The sequence below is a fragment of the Aethalodelphis obliquidens genome, unplaced genomic scaffold (assembly GCF_003676395.1).
Source record: "Aethalodelphis obliquidens isolate GAN/ISIS:26980383/991018 unplaced genomic scaffold, ASM367639v1 scaffold1, whole genome shotgun sequence".
NCBI classification, from domain to species: Eukaryota; Metazoa; Chordata; class Mammalia; order Artiodactyla; family Delphinidae; genus Aethalodelphis; species Aethalodelphis obliquidens.
In genome coordinates this window covers 5874439-5892339 of record NW_020837945.1, presented here as the reverse complement: position 1 = coordinate 5892339, position 17901 = coordinate 5874439, and the positions used below count along the sequence as shown (strand labels likewise).

At 42.9% G+C, this 17901-nt stretch overlaps 1 protein-coding gene across 1 annotated transcript in view; it reads left to right on the top strand.

Annotated features, from left to right (window-relative positions):
• SH3BGR (SH3 domain binding glutamate rich protein) overlaps positions 1-1908 on the top strand; it is a 64399-nt gene extending 62491 nt beyond the window's left edge. The window contains exon 8 of the mRNA XM_027094439.1: positions 1484-1908. The gene's annotated coding sequence lies outside the window, so the exon portion shown is untranslated. The remainder of the gene's footprint in view (positions 1-1483) is intronic.
• The last annotated feature ends 15993 nt before the right edge of the window (positions 1909-17901 follow it).

The window sequence follows — 17901 nt, the reverse complement described above, 5'->3', positions numbered from 1 at the left end:
TAAATACTGTTTAAATTCATTTCCATTCACTCCGTTTGTAAAGTTCTTTTAAAATTATTCAATTTTAATGTAATTATAAAAAAATGTTGAATGTGAAATGACACAGCTGAGAGGGAATCCTTCATGTAGCCAGATGGCTTGATAGGCTGATTATGGGGAAAAAAAAAGGCATATATCGCTGTGGCCAGCCCATTTTGACGGTTTCTCTGATGGCTTCTAGTTTGGAATTACCATATTTATCATGAGGTCAAAATGCCTGACACTGAAGGAGGGAATCAGACAGCTTCCTAAAACCCACTCCCGACCCCCGGAGAGATCCAATGTCCTTCTTGAAAATGCAACATGGCTGTGCAATAAGGCATTTCACTGGGCAGACCATTCAGTGTCTAAAGACAAACCCACCTCATAGCTCATGGATCTGCCAGGCATTTTATTTGAAAAGATGGTTCTAGGACTGTGGCAATGAATGGAACTATGAAACATTTCTCATTTCCTGTGTTTGAAATTGATGCTAAATTGATGCCCCAGGAGAAACAGTGTATAGTCTGAGACTGAGTTCTGTCTCCTTACAGGCTGCTGCTTAATACTGTCCTCCAGTCTAGCTGTGGACCGTTTCAATTTCCTCCCCCAGGACTAAGTTATAAATTCAGCCTCTCCATTTTCCATGAAAATGCGGTGGGGAAACTATAATTGAAGGTGTCAACTTCCTTCTTTTTTTTTTAATGTTGAAATCCAATTTATTTCCAAAGGCTCTTATGTCTTTATTTTTACATTCTTACATTTTCTTGCCTGAAGCAATGGTATTTTATGACTATTTAATTTCAAAATTATAAGAGAAATGGCCCACAGACATCCCTACCAGTATTAGGAGACAATGTCTACATCCCTTTTACGATAATATCTGCTTAGTATTTACTTAACACTTCCCTGTTCATCATTCTCAATTCCTTTTGCATTTAAAATTTTTTATCAATTTTTATTGGAGTATAGTTGCTTTACAATGTTGTGTTAGTTTCTGCTGTACAGCAAAGTGAATCAGCTATGCGTATACATATATCCACTCTTTTTTGGATTTCCTTCCCATTTAGGTCACCACAGGTCATTGAGTAGGGTTCCCTGTGCTATACCGTAGGTTCTCATTAGTTAACTATTTTATACATAGTGGTGTATATATGTCAATTCCAGTCTCCCAATTAGTCCCAGCCCCTCCTTCTCTCCTTGGTAACCATAAGTTTGTTCTCTACGTCTGTGGAAGATATCAACTTCCTTCTATGTTTGATAGTTTAGCACAGAGAAAGGATATGAACATCATTTGGTTTTCCATGAGAAAAAATTAATTTCCTTTCTTTGCACTTGATGAGTAGTGGTTTCTAGAATAAAAAGCAATACTTCCCTTGACTGCCTGTTGAAGAGTTCAGTTTTTGATAAACATTCTCTGTCTCTCGTTAACAGTCTTCTCCCTAATATTTTCCCTTTCTTTTAGGAAACCCAAGCCACGAAGCACCATTTCAACTCTCTTCCCACAAACCAAATTCAACAAAATGCTTTGGCCCGAAGCTAGCACACGTCTGTCAGTACATCCAGGGTTCACCGAGGAATTGTATGATCCGACACGGTTAGATCTCCATGCATATACCTGCTTAATCATATCAACATGAAATCAAATGTGAAGATAGCACATGCACACCTTCATGGGCCTGACATTTGTGGCCTTTGCTTAATTTTTTGCTCTGCATGAATAGACCTTCTAATACCCTGAAAAAATTTCAAAATATAGAACTTCTCTTTGTGATATGACAAAAGTATTTCTTTGTATGTGCCTTATGCTACTTTTCTCAGAATTAGCTTTGAAAATGAAGAGATTTATAGAGAGCAATCGTACTAATAAAGATGAATAGCAAATATCTTGTCCCAAGGAGGAGGTTTCTTCATTTCTAGTCTCTCTGTGTATAACCTGAACTCAATCTGTCTCTTGCAGAGCCTGAATGCTCAGCAGAACTTTTCTGTCTCCATTGGGATTGATCCTTTTTGTTGCACTGATTATTCGGTCCATGTTTTCAAATGTCATGTCTTGTTATGTCGTATTTATATTACACACCGCTGCATACACAGTCTCTGAAGCCTTGTTTAAATGTCACTGCCGTCCACATGTGTAGGGGTCAGGATGCAGACAAATAAATTCTCCACCCAGTGCCCTTTGCTCGTTTCTATGCTGGAGGGAGTGGCTGCTTCTGCTTCTCTCGCGTTGGCGTTGATTGATTTGCAGTCATGGCTGCTACGTGCAAAGCCCGTGACTGTAATTTTGCCTCTTGATGCTGAGTGTCTGTTCAGCAAGAGTGGGTCCGGCCCCATGACTTGTTCACCAGGTAGGTTTGAAGCGATTCTCTGCTCACCTGTCCCATCTCAGTGTCTGATAGCTATGTTTTTCTTTATGGTAAGAAGTTGCTGACATCTCTCCCCTACCTGTGAATGTGCTGCTCCGTGTCTTTTTCTTGCAGCCAATGTTGCTTCTGTACTCTCAGAAGGGCCCTTCCCCTGCTGTTTTCCTAATTAAGGACAATGATGGCCATCGAATTGGAGTGGCCATGAGCTTTTCCTCCTTCTGAATCTGCCTATTGATTTTGCAGCTAAGCCTGTTGGTGTCTTTGGGGAATGTAGTCTCTGGTGGTAGAAGTCGTGTGGCTCACAGGATCTCTGGCAAACAGCTCTTTTCTTGTTACCTTAGTAACAAAAAGAGGCATTTTGAGGAGAATGAAGATGATTTTATTCCAAATTGTTGAAGTAGACTACTTTGAAGACATTTCTCCCTAGTTAAAAATAAGGTGAGAGGGGCTTCCCTGGTGGCGCAGTGGTTGAGAGTCCGCCTGCCGATGCAGGGGACACGGGTTCATGCCCGGTCTGGGAAGATCCCACATGCCACAGAGCGGCTGGGCCCGTGAGCCATGGCTGCTGAGCCTGCGCGTCCGGAGCCTGTGCTCCACAACGGGAGAGGCCACAGCAGTGAGAGGCCCGCGTACTGAAAAAAAAAAAAAAAAAAAAAAAAATTAGGGTGAGAGACTGCAGTGGGATGGAAATTCATATAATTAAAAATTAGTTCCTATTTTGTACTTCGTTGCATTAAATTATGTCCCGTCTAAAAAGCATCACAATTTTATAGCACCTCCGCACCCATATAGGCTTTAAGTTTTTGCTGTTGCTTGGGCTGACTTTTAGCTCTTGTGGTAGAGTAGGATAGAGATAGATTTATTTAGCTAGGTGCCAGTTTCCCTCCTATTTCTCATATTTTTAAATGATGATAAATATTTGTGCTAATAATAAGCAGAGTAGACCACTTATTTAAATTGAATTAATTTTTTCTTATGTTGTCTTCCTGTAGTTAGGAAATTAGTATTCTCGTAAATATTCTTTAGTCACTCACATTTCATTTTCTATTAAATACTATTAAAATGCAAAAATCACTTAGGTCAATAATACCATGTAGCTAGTATCAGTTCTCTTTCAGATTTGGTTTCACCTATAACCTCCAGTGGCTAGTGGGTCCAGTGGCACAGTGACAAATAGGGGCTGTGTGATATCAAAATATAGTTTAAAAAAATCCACTTGCTTTATCAATATAGGAAGTTTCTAGAAACTAAACAGCATTATAAATATGCAAAAAAGAATAACTCAAAAGAAAAACCCAAGTGAATAAGCAAAATCCGTCTGCAAAAAAAGAGAAAAGACCAGAGACATGGAGCAATTCTATGATGATCTGAAGCTAATAGAGTTTCAAAGAGTTGATTAGTCTACAGAGGGCCTGAACATTCAAGGTAACTGTTTCTTTTTTATTCTTTAACTTGAAAAGCAAGTACACAAAAATTTGAGTGCATTTTTTAACCACTGAACAGTAAATACTTCCTTCTCCACTTTTCCTCTTTGGGGTTTCCTTGCATTTCTTTGGGCTGTAATCTTCCTTTGTTACAAGGATACAAGGTATGCAATAAGGAGGGTTTATCGTTGTCATCGACTTTTCTAGATTAAAATGTGAGAGGTGTAGAAAGGGAGTGGAATGTTTTGCCTGCAAAGTTCCTTGAGGAATATTTAGAAAAGTTTTCTTTAAAAAACAATGTAAGTGTCAAACCTGTGCAAGGGTGGTGAGGGTAAGGTGACCCTAGTGAGTTGTAATAGTAGAGAATGACCACTAGGTGGTGATAAAAGACAAGCTCCTTGATACAGCATTGCTGTCCCGGAGCGCCGCTGGCTACGTGTGCTGTTTAGGATACTGTTGACGTCAGAAGGTGGGCATACATCATTACACTTACAAATAATTTTATGACAAACGTCTCTGTATGTAAAGCATTTTATAATGGAGTATTTTCTTATAATACATGCCAAGGAATAAAGTTATTGGATTAAAGCAAAAACAAAACACAGCAAAACAAAAAAACCACACACACACAAACACACACACAAAAGAAGGTGGGCATAAAGTATTTGTCCACCAGACAGAAGAAAAACAAACAAAACGCCTCCAAACCCGTTGGTCAATTAATCAGTATATTGTTTATAATGTTTTTATCGAAGACAATTAATTTTGGGCAAAATGTTGTACATTCTTTTTTTTTTGCGGTACGCGGGCCTCTCACTGTTGCCTCTCCCGTTGCGGAGCACAGGTTCCGGACCCGCAGGCTCAGCGGCCATGACTCACGGGCCCAGCCGCTCCGCGGCATGTGGGATCCTCTCGGACCGGGGCACAAACCCGTGTCCCCTGCATCGGCAGGCGGACTCTCGACCACTGCACCACCAGAGAAGCCCGTTGTGCATTCTTAAAAGCCGTTAAAACCAGTCATTGATGTTTGAATTTCACACCCTTGTGTTACATAGGAGTCTAAAGTCGGTCAACAACTGATTGCCTACTGACAATTTTGATCAAGATACAGGATTGTCCTTTAGCCTGTAAATGGCTCTAGCTCCTCACTGAAGTGTAAACAGAGCCCCGATTAGCCAAATGGCTGATTGTCTTCTCCTGTTTGAAGCCTTTTAATCCTAATACAACATATTCCCAGATGTTTGGAAGTAGACTCATGATCCTTGCAAAAGCCTTCTTTTCACTGGTGCCTGAGATACTCGGCTTTTTGACTATTTGTTTTGGAAGGACTTTTCGTAAGTAGAAAAAAATGAGTTGTGAAATCTCTAAAACACATCAGTCGGTCAGACAGGTCTTCCAGAACCAGACATCTGGAGCTTGTTTACAGATGTAGTAATGCTCTCAGGGGTGGAAGCTTCAAGTCAGGGAAGGGCTGCGCCAGGTGGGTGTGAGTAGCGCGGAGGGCGCGGGGGTCAGGAAAGAACGCGGGGGGAACACGGTCAAGTCCAGCAGACGCATCTTGTCAGCTCAGGAGGGTGACGCCTTTCCTCACCGACTCACGGGAAGCAAACTCACCGCTTAGGATTAAAATTAGGCTTCTGGATATTGTGTTTCACAGTACTTTTGCTTGCTGACATTTATGGGGTGCCCGCTGTGAGTCGGGCTCTGTATCGAGGGCTCTACGTGATCCCTGCAGTAACCTGGTGAGGTGGACACGGTACCCATTTCACGGATGAGGAAGCTGAGGCACGGGGATGTCCAGTCCTCGTGTGAGGTTACACAGCCTGAAAATGGCCACGCTGGGATGGAGGTCTATGTGTGTTCTGATCCAAGGCCAGGGCCAGCCTCCCAACAAACACTTTCCTCTCTGCCCTTGACCACTGCCCTTGACCACCCCTGGGACAGTGCCTGGCTGGGCGGTGGGCAGTGGGACCTTGCCCACAGAGCACCTCCTTCCCCGGCCTCCTCTGGTCCACGTGTTCTGTCTTTAGACTCAGGGCCAGGCCCCAGAGTAAGGTGACTCGTACTTGTTGGCTGTGATCCACTGTGTGCTGGTTTCTTAGCTAAGCCATCAAAGAAATAAAATAAAATAAGATAAAATGGGAGCTCCCTAGTGGTCCAGTAGTTAGGACTCGGCACTTTCACGGCCGGGGCCGGCTTCGATCCCTGGTCGGGGAAATAAGATCCCGCAATCTGAGCGTCCGAACAAACAAACAAACAACCCCCCCCAAAAAACAAACAGAAAAGAAAAACATTAGAGGGTAATTCCATTCCCCTCATTCTCAAGTTCTTGGGCTGCTCACTGTGGCCACAAATGCCAGCCCCAGTTTTAGAGGGATTTGAACCACCGTCAGCTGACAATACTCTAGAAATTGACTGGTGGTGGCTTTAGACCCCAAGTCTTAGGTTGCAGAGAGAAAAACTAAAAATTGTCATCTGTCTTTTCCAGTCTGGTTGCCCTTGGGTACACTCCACTCACTGATGCTGAAGGAGTGCCCAGAAGTCCTCTGGGGCTGACCTGTCAACCACTGTCCAGTGATGCCCCCGTAGCGGCCAACCCCTCACGGTAGTTGTAGCTGAGGGGATGGTTCCTTCAGGCTCCTAGAATGACTTAATGAGGTAAAGTATACCTTCATCCCAGGACATGAATTTTAGTTTGCTTGTTTTGTAGCAGGTCACTTTTCTCTGTGGTCTGTTATAAAAAATGTTTGTCTTCTTGGTCTACCCCTGGAATGAAACAAAAAGTTATCTAGGGAGGAAAATAAAGCTCTTACTAGAAAACATCACACTCATAGAATAATTTCTCCTGAGCCTGCAAAAATAAAGCAGAGAAATGCAACCTGGCTTTATTTTTCTCTAAGGGCTACTCCTTAGATAGATATCTCTATAGATAACTTTCTCCAGCTTTTAACTACATTCAGAGAGATTTAAACCTTGAAATACTGGTAGGTCAAATCCGCTAAAAATGTACCTGATGGTGTTTCAGAGTGGTTACAGGAGGATTTCCATGGTATGTGGAGATTATCTGCAAAATATCTAGGTACGAAAATGGGAGTTGTGCGTGGTTTCTGAACACACCTGTTGGTGGTTATCCACCTGGATTGAATTCCTGGAATGTTTTTAGTACAATGATGGCATCTTCGACTCACTGTGAAGATTCTTGGTGGGGTCAGGCACCAAAGTATTTTTAGAAGCTCCTCAGATGTGAAGCTGGGTTTAAGAAATCCTGGCCAGGAGGCATTTAGATCCTGGGAAACACCCAATTCTTTCTCCCGCACCTGTATGGGACAATAAAGTTGATCACTCCTCGTGGACTTTTACAAAGGAACTAGTGGTTTTCAAATATATATATATATATATATATATATATATATATATATATATTTAAGCCATGGAACACTTTGTTTAAACGGATCTCCACATAAAAATCAGGTGGAAGGAGAGCTGCTCTGAATGTAATTACAGGGACCTTGACCCCCAAGGGGACTCAATTCAGAGTACAGTTTGAAAACACTTTGCTTGGTTGTAGAGTTTTCTTTTTAGATCAACTTCATTGAGGTTAATTTACACAATAATATGCACCTGTGCTGTTTTTCCAACACTAGCCAATGTTTCAATTTTCTGACACTAACTGGATATCTTCCAAATCAATTCCGACACTGTCTCTTGGGGTTAGCTCAGTCCCATAAGACTGCCCCAACTTCAGACACCAGCGGAAAATGGGGTCCTCAGGCTTTCTGCATTTCTGTCCGGTGGACTACAGATCCAGAGGCCCCTCCTCTCCACCCCACCCCCAGGTTTGACGATTTGCTAGAATAACTCATAAAACTCAGGGAACCACTATACGTATAATTATAATCCATTATGTAAGATACAAAGGAACAGCCAGATACACAGGTATGAAACCCAGCAGGACCCTGTGGGGCTCCTGTTCACAAAAGCCTTCTGTGTCCCCTGTTTCTTGTTTGTAGGAAATAGGTTTCATTCAGCCTCCTTGACCTTCCCTGAGTTCCAAAGGGTTAGATACAAACAGTTGCTAATCAGGGAAGGGAGGGGATGCAGAGACAAGGGAGGAGAAGTGAAGGAGCAATAGTGCAGCCTTGGGGCAGGGTCCTGGCTCCCCCTCAAGGGGTACAATATAAATAACAATATCTTTGAGTTCTTCTGTAGAACCAGAGCTCCCACCAGGGTGGAGGATGGTAACTTCAGGCCCAGGGTAAGATTCTTGGAGCACTGCCCTGTTACCTCACCAGCCAATCAGAAAACAGCCACACACCCTGCAGCCCTCACCCCAAATTTTGCCTAAAAAAACTTTCCCCCCCAAGCCATCAGGGGGTTCGGGGTTTTTTTGAGCATGCGTTCTCCTTGCTTGGCCCTGCAGTAAACTTTTTCTGCTCCAAACTCCGATGTTTCAGTTTATTTGGCCTCACTGTGTGTTGGGCACACGAACTTTATTCGGTAAATGGTACATAGGGCTAGGTCCAGAAGGGTCCTGAGTACGGGAGCTTCTGTCCCTAAGGAGTAGGGCAGCACCACTTCCAAGTACATCACCGTGTTCAGCAACCGAGAAGCTTCCCGAAACTTATCTGAGTTGTTGTTTTTGTTTTATCTTAACATACACACACTACTATATATAAGACAGAGAACCAACAAGGACCTACTGTACAGCACAGGGAACTCTGCTCAATATTCTGTGACAACCTATATGAGAAAAGAATCTGAAAAAGAATGGATATGTAGAGCTTCCCTGGTGGCGCAGTGGTTGAGAATCCGCCTGCCAATGCAGGGGACACGGGTTCGAGCCCTGGTCTGGGAAGATCCCACATGCCGCGGAGCAACTGGGCCCGTGAGCCACAACTACTGAGCCTGCGCGTCTGGAGCCTGTGCTCCACAACGAGAGAGGCCGCGACAGAGAGAGGCCCGCGCACCGCGATGAAGAGTGGCCCTCGCTCACCGCAACTGGAGAAAGCCCTTGCACAGAAACGAGGACCCAACACAGCCAAAAATAAATAAATAAATAAATAAAATTTAAAAGAAAAAAACTTTCCTAAAAAAAAAAAAAAGAATGTATATGTATAATGGAATCACTTTGCTGTACACCTGAAACACAACATTGTAAATCAACTATATTCCAATAAAATTAAAAATAAATAAATAAAATAAAAAAATTAAGGTTTCCTTATGTAGGCACAGTTGAGTAAACCATTGCCACTGGTGACTGAATTCAATCTCCATCTCCTCTCGCTTCCTGGGACGTAGGGTGGGAAGCGATGAACGTTCTAACCTTCTAATCATGTGGTTGGTTTTCTTGTCCATCAACTCCCATCCTGAAGCCATCTAGACCCCCCCCAACTCCTCAATGAGTCACCTCATGATTCAAAGGGGCTCTTTTGGATCCACTTTTATCACTAAAGAAATTCCAAGGGTTTTAGGAGCCTTGTGCCAGGAATTGGAGACAGAGACCAGAAATATTTCGTATTATACCACAGCACCCATTTTAAGGGTGCAGTTTGATGAGTTCTGACAAATGTGCATATCCATGTAACTAACACCCCTGTCAAGATACAGAACCTTTCTATCACCTGGTCGAATTCCCTTGTGCTCCTTCGTGGCTAATCCCTCCCTTCCACCCCATCCCCAGACAACCACGACACTGCTCTCTGACACTATAGATTTCCCTTTCTAGAACTTCATATCCATGAGTAAAACAACTCTTTACTCTCTTTTGTCTGGTTTCTTTCCCTCCTCAAAATGTTTCGGAGATTCATCCATGTTGGTGCTTGAATCAGTAGTTTAGAAACCGTGCAACCCAGACTGGGACTTGAACCCATGCTCTTTTCTTTTTTTATTTTACTTAATTAATTAATTTTTGGCTGCATTGGGTCTTCGTTGCTGCACGCGTGCTTTCTCTAGTTGCGGTGAACAGGGGCCACTCTTTGTTGTGGTGCGCAGGCTTCTCATTGCAGTGGCTTCTCTTTGTTGCAGAGCACGGGCTCTAGGCACAAGGGCTTCAGTAGTTGTGGCACACGGACTCAGTAGTTGTGGCTTGTGGGCTCTAGGGTGCAGTCTCAGTAGTAGTGGTGCACGGGCTTAGTTGCTCTGCGGCATGTGGGATCTTCCCGGACCAGGGATTGAACCCATGTGCCCTGCATTGCCTGGTGGATTCTTAACCACTGCACCACCAGGGAAGTCCCACCGTCTTTTAATTAAGATCACACACCTGGGCTTAGGACTTAATGAAGTTCAGGTTCTTGATGTCTTGTTGCAGAAAGAATTCAGTGAGAGACAATGTGATAGGTAAGAAGTGGATTTATTTAGAGAGAAACACCCTCTGCAGACAGAGGGTGGGCCATCTCAGAAGGCGAGAGGCCCTGAAATATGGGGTGATTATTATTTATGGGCTGGGTAACTTCATAGGCTAATGAGTGGGAGGAGTATTCCAGCTATTTTGGGGGAGGGGCAGAGATTTCCAGGAATTGGGCCACCGCCCACTTTTTGATCTATGATGGTTGGTCTCAGAACTGTCATGCTGCTGGTGGGTGTGTCATTTAGCTTATTTTAATGTATTACAGTGAGTGTATGAGGCTCAATGTCCCCTGCAAGTCAACACTTCTGCCATCTTGGACCTAGCTGGTTCTAACTAGTTTTTGTCATGTCCTATGGATGTCATCTTTTTTGTTTTTTGTTTTTGGCTGCGTTGGGTCTTCATTGCTGTGCATGGGCTTTCTCTAGTTGTGGCAACTCTTCGTTGCAGTGCACGGGCTTCTCATTGTGGTGGCTTCTCTTGCCACAGAGCATGGGCTCTAGGTGCATGGGCTTCAGTAGTTGTGGCACTTGGGCTCAGTAGTTGTGGCTTGCAGGCACTAGAGCGCAGGCTCAGTAGTTGTGGCGCACGGGCTTAGTTGCTCCGCGGTATGTCAGATCTTCCCAGACCAGGGATCGAACCTGTGTCCCCTGCATTGGCAGGCAGATTCTTAATCACTGCACCACCAGGGAAGTCCTTTTGTCATCCTTTTGATGGTTGTGCCCTGCCCCCTTGCCTCTCACTTCAGTTTGTACCCTTCTACTGCTGAATATGGGATTACCAGAGTTTGTTTATTTATACATCTGTTGATGGACATTTGAGTCTTTTCCAGTTTCTGGCTATTTTGAAGAGAGCCGCCATGAACATTTACAGACAAGTCTCTTTTGTACACAAATGTTTTTTATTTCTCTTGAGGAAACACCAAGTAAGGGAGTTTCGATGGTAGGTTTCGGTTGTAGATGCATTATAGAATGCACCTGTCATTCACATTTGTGACCCAGAGCACAGCGCCTTGAGCCCAAGTGTTATGTGAATTTCTTGGTCAGAAGAGAGAACTAATACCTAATGAATGTTTGCTAGGTGTCAGATACTCTTTAAAGGATTTTTCATTGATTGCCTTACTTAATCCTTCCAATGACTGTAAGACCTAAGTGTTATTTTTACAGAATTTTATTTCCAGCTGGGGAAATGGAGGCTCAGAAAAGTTAAGTGGTCAGCCCTGGAGCACACAGCTAGGAAGTTGTAGAACTAGGATTCAAACCCTCTTTGACTCCAAAGGGCAGGTGTATTTGTTCCTACTATTTTTGGTCCCTCCTCAAACAGCTAAGGCAGTTTAATTTGTGGGAAAATCTTTAAGCTCTCCAGAGAGCCTCTGTGGGATCAGTAGAGCCCCTCTGGCCACAGACGCAAGTCAGATCCTGCTGTGATGGCCTCTAAGGGTGAGCCCATAACCCTGGGATGCTGTATCATCTACTGTGGTAAATGATATACAGTTAAAAATAAGAGAATCATCAGGTGGGTTTAACATTTTTGCCTGCAGTGTCCATGTTATCAGTGTTTGGCTGTTCAACGAATTCTCCATCGCCACCTTGTGGACGTTTATCTGGCTCTTCACGTGTTGATTCACCATAGATAACGCTTCCACCATGTCATTGGCTGTTCTGTATTCTGGAGCCTTTTTCTTGAGCCGTGGGAATCTTTCGGGGGAAAAAACGAGATCTTTGTGGGATCCAGGGTTCAAGATTTTATATCCATCCATCTCCTTCAAGTGGGCGTGAAATATAGGAGGGCAGGTGCTACCAGAGTTCAGTGTGGCACACAGGGCCAGGATAAGGACAGGGGGGGCTGGAAGTGGGGCTGACCTTGCTGGGATGCACTGGTTTGCTCCTATCGATGAACAAGATGTTGAAACACTTCTGCGGCCGTAGGTAAATAGCATACTGCTCTGGCTCCCTTCCTGGGACACCCTCCTCTCCACTGCCCCCCAATCCAGCAACTAAAGGGTTAGCACCTGTCTCCACAGGGGGCCCCCAGGACCCTGTTCCAATGTCTTGGCCACTGTCCATTCCCACCGGTTGGCCCCATGACATGCAATTGTTAAGAAGTTAGAACATAACTCCTGGCTAAAAGTCATTTTCAAAACAGAAATGTACAGGCATTGGGTCAATCATATTTTTACCCCACTTTTCATTATTAAAAAAACCAGCTACCTGTTGTTTTATCCCTTCATGATGCATGCATGTGCTTTAGGCATAAACAATTAGCTAAAGTCTATTTCCAAGTTTTTCTGGCTGTGCCAAAGCGCAAGCAGACGTTATAACACAGCAGTACAAGCACTGATTTGGGGGTTAGATAGCTTCACTTTTGATTCTTTGTTCTGCTGCTTCCTAGCAGGTGTGATCTCTGGTGAGTTATGGAGAGTCACACAACTTCTCTATGTCTCAGTTTTCTCATCTGTAAAATGGTTATGGTAATATCTACCTCACAGTTGTTGTTAGGGAGAAATGAGTTAATGGGTGCAAAGACCTCACACCAGGTGTTCCCGAAGTGTTGGCCACTGTGTTTCCATTGAGTTCTTGTGGATTCGCTCAGTGAGCGCTCCTTTCAGACAGTTGAGTCTGCAGCTGTGGATTCCAAAAGAGCTTATGATTATGGCTTCAGACCAACTTTGTTGAAGTTGATTTTGCCTCCATGCTTTTCTGTCTTCATTTTTTGGTCAGAGAGTCTTTCGCTAAGGGTTAATTGGTTCAAAATAGTAGAAAGTAAAGAGAAAACAGGCTTTAAAAATGAAAGACAAACATAATGCTTGAGTTTTGCATTTTGGTCTTTACTCTTTTCGCCTATAGATTTGGAGGGAAGCAGGCAATCACTGTGGGCCTTGCATCTAAAATTAACTGAAAGCAAAGAAGTATATGGCTTCCTGGGCAGAAACCCTGCAAATTCCTTAGGGTTTTAATCTTTGATTTTAAATCATTCATGGCAGATATCGAGATTCCTATTCTTCCCAGCCATTCTTTTCCTTGGTAAGACCGTATTTCTGAATTGAAATGACAGGCACAGCTTTTAAAAAAATTTTTATTTTATTGAAGTATAGTTGATTTACAATGTTGTGCTAATTTCTGCTGTACAACAAAGTGACTCAGTTACACACACACACACACACAAACATATACATATATATACACATTTTTTTGTATTCTTTTCCATTATGGTTTATCACAGGATATTAAATGTAGTTCATTGTGCTATACCTTGTTGTTTATCCATTCTATGTATAATAGTTGGCATCTGCTAATCCCAAACTCCAATCCATCGCTCTCCCACCTCCCCTCCCCTTGGCAGCCACAAGTCTGTTCTCTATGTCCATGTGGCTTTTTCTGTTTTGTACATAAATTAATTTGTGTCAGATTTTAGATTCCACATATAAGTGATATTGTATGGTATTTGTCTTTCTCTTTCTGACTTACTTCACTTAGTATGGTAATCTCTAGTTGCATTCATGATGCTGTAAATGGCATTATTTCATTCTTTTTTATGGCTGAGTAGTATTTCACTATATAGATGTACCACATCTTCTTTATCCATTCATCTGTTTATGGACATTTAGGCTGTTTCCATATCTTGGCTATTGTGAATAGTGCTGCTATGAACATAGGGATGTATGTATTTTTTCGAATTAGAGTTTTCCTCTCTTCTGGATATATGCCCAGGAGTGGGATTGCTGGATCATATGGTAACTCTATTTTTAGTGTTTTAAGGAACCTCTATACTGTTCTCCATAGCAGCTGCAGCAATTTGCATTCAATTTACATACCAACAGTGCAAGAGGGTTCCCTTTACTCCACACCCTCTCCAGCATTTGTTATTTGTAGACTTTTTGATGTTGGCCATTCTGACCGGTGTGAGGTGGTACCTCACTGTAGTGTTGCTTTGCATTTCTCTGATGATTAGTGATGTTGAGCAGCTTTTCACGTGCCTGTTGGCCATCTTATGTGACAGGCACAGCTTTAAGGGCAAAAACTAGAGAGAAGCTTTTGTCCTAAAAGTGTCAAGAAATAAGATGGAAAGGTAGGCTTTGTGGGGTGTGTGTGTGTGTGTGTGTGTGTGTGTGTGTGTGTGTAGAAAAGAATAACACCAAAGAAATGGAAGCATGGAGCAAGAAACGGAGAGCAGGGACCTTCCAGCTCAAATGCACAGTCCTCATGATGGCAGTGCATGAAGCCACCGCTTCTTCCTTCATCCACACACAGACCCAAGGAGAAAGGGCTATAGATGGTAGATAAGGTTTTCTAAAAGATTATGACCATTTTCATATGAGTGCTTCCCTTGTGAACACCTATTCTTGGTTAAAAGTTCATTGGATGTATCTTGGGGAAGACAAAGGAAGAAACTAGAAATATACCTAAGAAAAGGAAAGATTTTTTTTGGTAAGTGATGATGATGGGAGATTATTTTCAAAGATGCAATTCCAGATAAAGTTTTCTTTGTTTTATGAAAAATAGTAATACAATGGAGGTCCCAGAGTCCTCTTTCCTTTTACCAGTATAATCTCGATGTCAGCTAAGAGTAGCTGTCCTTTAAGATCTACTTAAATTTGGCTCAAACCCCTGTTTCATTCATAGAAGAAAACCCATCCCCCATTGGGAAGTTTTCAAAGCAAAAGATTATCTTGATGACATGTTAGTTTAGTGGAGAGAAAAACTACAATGATTGTATGTTTCTGTATACATATAACATGCATATATACACATATCTGTTATAGTTGCTTTCACTCAATTAAAATAATTTTTAAGGTAAAAAGAAGGACTCAGCAAGGATAGGTAGGCAAACCAACCCTCTTAACATGGGTCTTTTTCAAAATAGTTACAGCGTTCATGTGGCTGAATTTGGACTGGTCTGATCTTGTCAGATTTGGCTCACTGGGGTGTATTTGTTGTGTCAGTGAGTATTTATGCTCTTCATATTAAGTAAAATTGGTGGCAGAGGTGGGATTCAAATCTGCATATTATGACATCCCAAAGTGGTACACTCAGTCAGTCCAAAGTCATGGAGAGAACTGTGAATTTTATCTAAGTGCCTTTCCTCTGGTCTTGCTCATGTTCAATCCATAACCATCAGCCACATCAAACCTTATCATGTCACTTCCCTCCTTGAAATCCTCCCTTTCCTGCCTGTTGCTTTTAGCATGAAGTCCAGACTCTTCTGTGTGTCTAAAAACGCTCTACAATGAGGCTGTGCTTTCCAGGGCTGGTCTTATCTCTGCCTTCCCCATCACACTTGAGCCATAGTTAATTGCTTTTTTAAAAGGGTCCTACTGAGCCACTGTCTGTGCTATTCTTTCTCCTCGAGTGCTTTGGCTCAATCCTAGAAAAACCTTTTTGTTCAGATCTTAGCCAAGACATCATTTCCTCAGTGCAGCATCACCTGCCCACAGCTCCCCTGCCCCCATCTCTTCTGTGTCCAGTGAGCCTCCCCTAGCCGTTCACACACTCCATTTGTTTAGAACTCTGATCACCCTATTAAATCATAACCCAAGGCTGTCCTGGGAAACTGGGTGATAGCCACAGAAATCAAGACTTCCAGGAGGAGTGAGTGGTTAAGCCCATCAGGTCACTCTTTAGTTCTCCTGTTTGACCAGCAAGAAGGAGAGGTGATCGAGGAACTGTAGTGACCACCGTTGCAGCCTGCTGGGGTCTGTGATCATGCAGCTGTTCCTGAACTTTCACTTGGTTTGCTTTGCCAGGGCTGGGAAATGGTGGGCACTACCAGAACTTGGTGATGGGCTTTCCAGTTCACTTTCTTTACCCAGCTGGGGCAGTGGTGTACCTGTCTATGCCACCCCCGAAGCCAGAGACACCTCTGTAACTGAGTCTTTGTTCTATAACCATTGTGCTCTTAACATTATGCATATTCCTTTATGAAACGTGTCAGGAGAACACAGAATCATGGATGACACTGGATGAAATGGGAATCAGTCAATCAAGGAAACTCTTGTGAATATATTGAGGCAAGAAATTCAGTTCATGAGGCTGGACTATGTGGCCCCATTTGCTCAAAAACGTATTAACAAGTTGTACTTAAATGTGATATTTCTAACTCAGTGGTTGGCCCTGTAGGTCAATGTGTGGTCTCCTTCTTGTTCTATCTCAGCCACGCAAGTGTACTTGGCTGTTGCTTGGACACATCACGTGTGCTCTTGCCTTCTCTCTTTCTGTTCTCTTCCTAGCATGTCCTCCCTCCGTCTCCATGTATGACTCACTTAGGTCACAATAACCACAAAGTGGAAACAGCCCAGATGTTCAATCCACTGACGAATAGATAAATAGATGGTGGTCTCTCCATACTGTGGAGTATTATTCACCCACAACAAGGAATGGAGGGCTGACACAGGCTCCAACACAGATAAGCCTTAAAGACATTACGTGATTGAAAGATGCCAGACACAGAAGGCCACATATTGTAGGACTCCATTTATATGAAATGTCCAGAGCAGGAAAATCCAGAGACAGGAAGGAGATCTGTGATTGCCAGGGTCTGGGGAGAGGGGGTAAAGGTGAGTGGCTGCTAATGGGTATGTTTTTTTTTTTTTTTTTGATGGGGAGACTGGGTATGAAAATGTCCTGAAAGTAGATTGTGGGTTTGGTTGCACAACTCTGTGAATACTCTAGAAACCACAGAACTGGGCAGTTTGAAAGGGTGAACTGTATCACAATAAAGCTGTTATTAAAAAAAAAAGTGAACTCCCTGTCCTTTTGATACTCATTGTCTCCCTTTCTTGATTTATTTTCCTGCTAATCTCAACTTACTATACCATTTATTCTGTGTACCGTCTGTCTTACATCCCTGGGTTATAAACTCCATGTGATTAGAGATTTTTGTCTGTGTTGTTCACTGTTGTATCCCATGAGCCTAGAATAGTGCATACAGTAGGTGCTCAATAAATATGTGTTGTCTAGTTGATTCAATAAGTGTGACTATAGTTGATCCTTGAACAATATCAACTGTGGGGTTTAGGGGCGATGACCCTTCATACAGTTGAAAATCTGACTATAACTTACAGCCGTCCTCTGTATCTGGGGTTCCATATCTACAGATTCAACCACCCTGGGTTGTGTAGTACTGTAGTATTTACTACTGAAAAACATCCATGTATCAGTGGACCCATGCAGTTCAAACCTATGTTGTTCAAGGGTCCACTGTCTATACGTTGAAACTGGCACAGATGTCCTTTCCAAAAGATGATAAAAAGATTGTTGCTTGGATGAGGAAAAGAGAGCAAACATGGAGACACTTTCGTGTTAGGTTACCGTAAGAAAATGACTTAGTGAAACTAGGTTTGGGTTGAGAACCTCAGTATAGACTTATGACTTTATAAGATGTAAGACTCTCTTCTCTCAGTGAGTAACTAAAGGCTCCTTTCTGGGGTCAGTTTGCCTACAACTGTGTGGGCCCAGCAACTAACGTTCAATCTTTTACTCTCTCATCCCCCCAGGAAAACTTATAGTGTATTAATAGAAAACCTGAGGTTCATTAAGGCCAACTGATCAGGAAATGATTGCCATTGAAATGATAGTTTGTTACTCACAGTTCCCAAAGGAGGGGGTGCTTCTGTGCCATGGTGGGGGGGCCACACGGGGAAGCACCAGGGTGGGTCAGAAAGCAAAGGAAGTGGGAGAAATATGGGCAAAAGGCTTGACTGTGGTTCTTGTGGAAAGGAACAGCCTAGGCAGGCAAGCAGGCTTAGGATGGG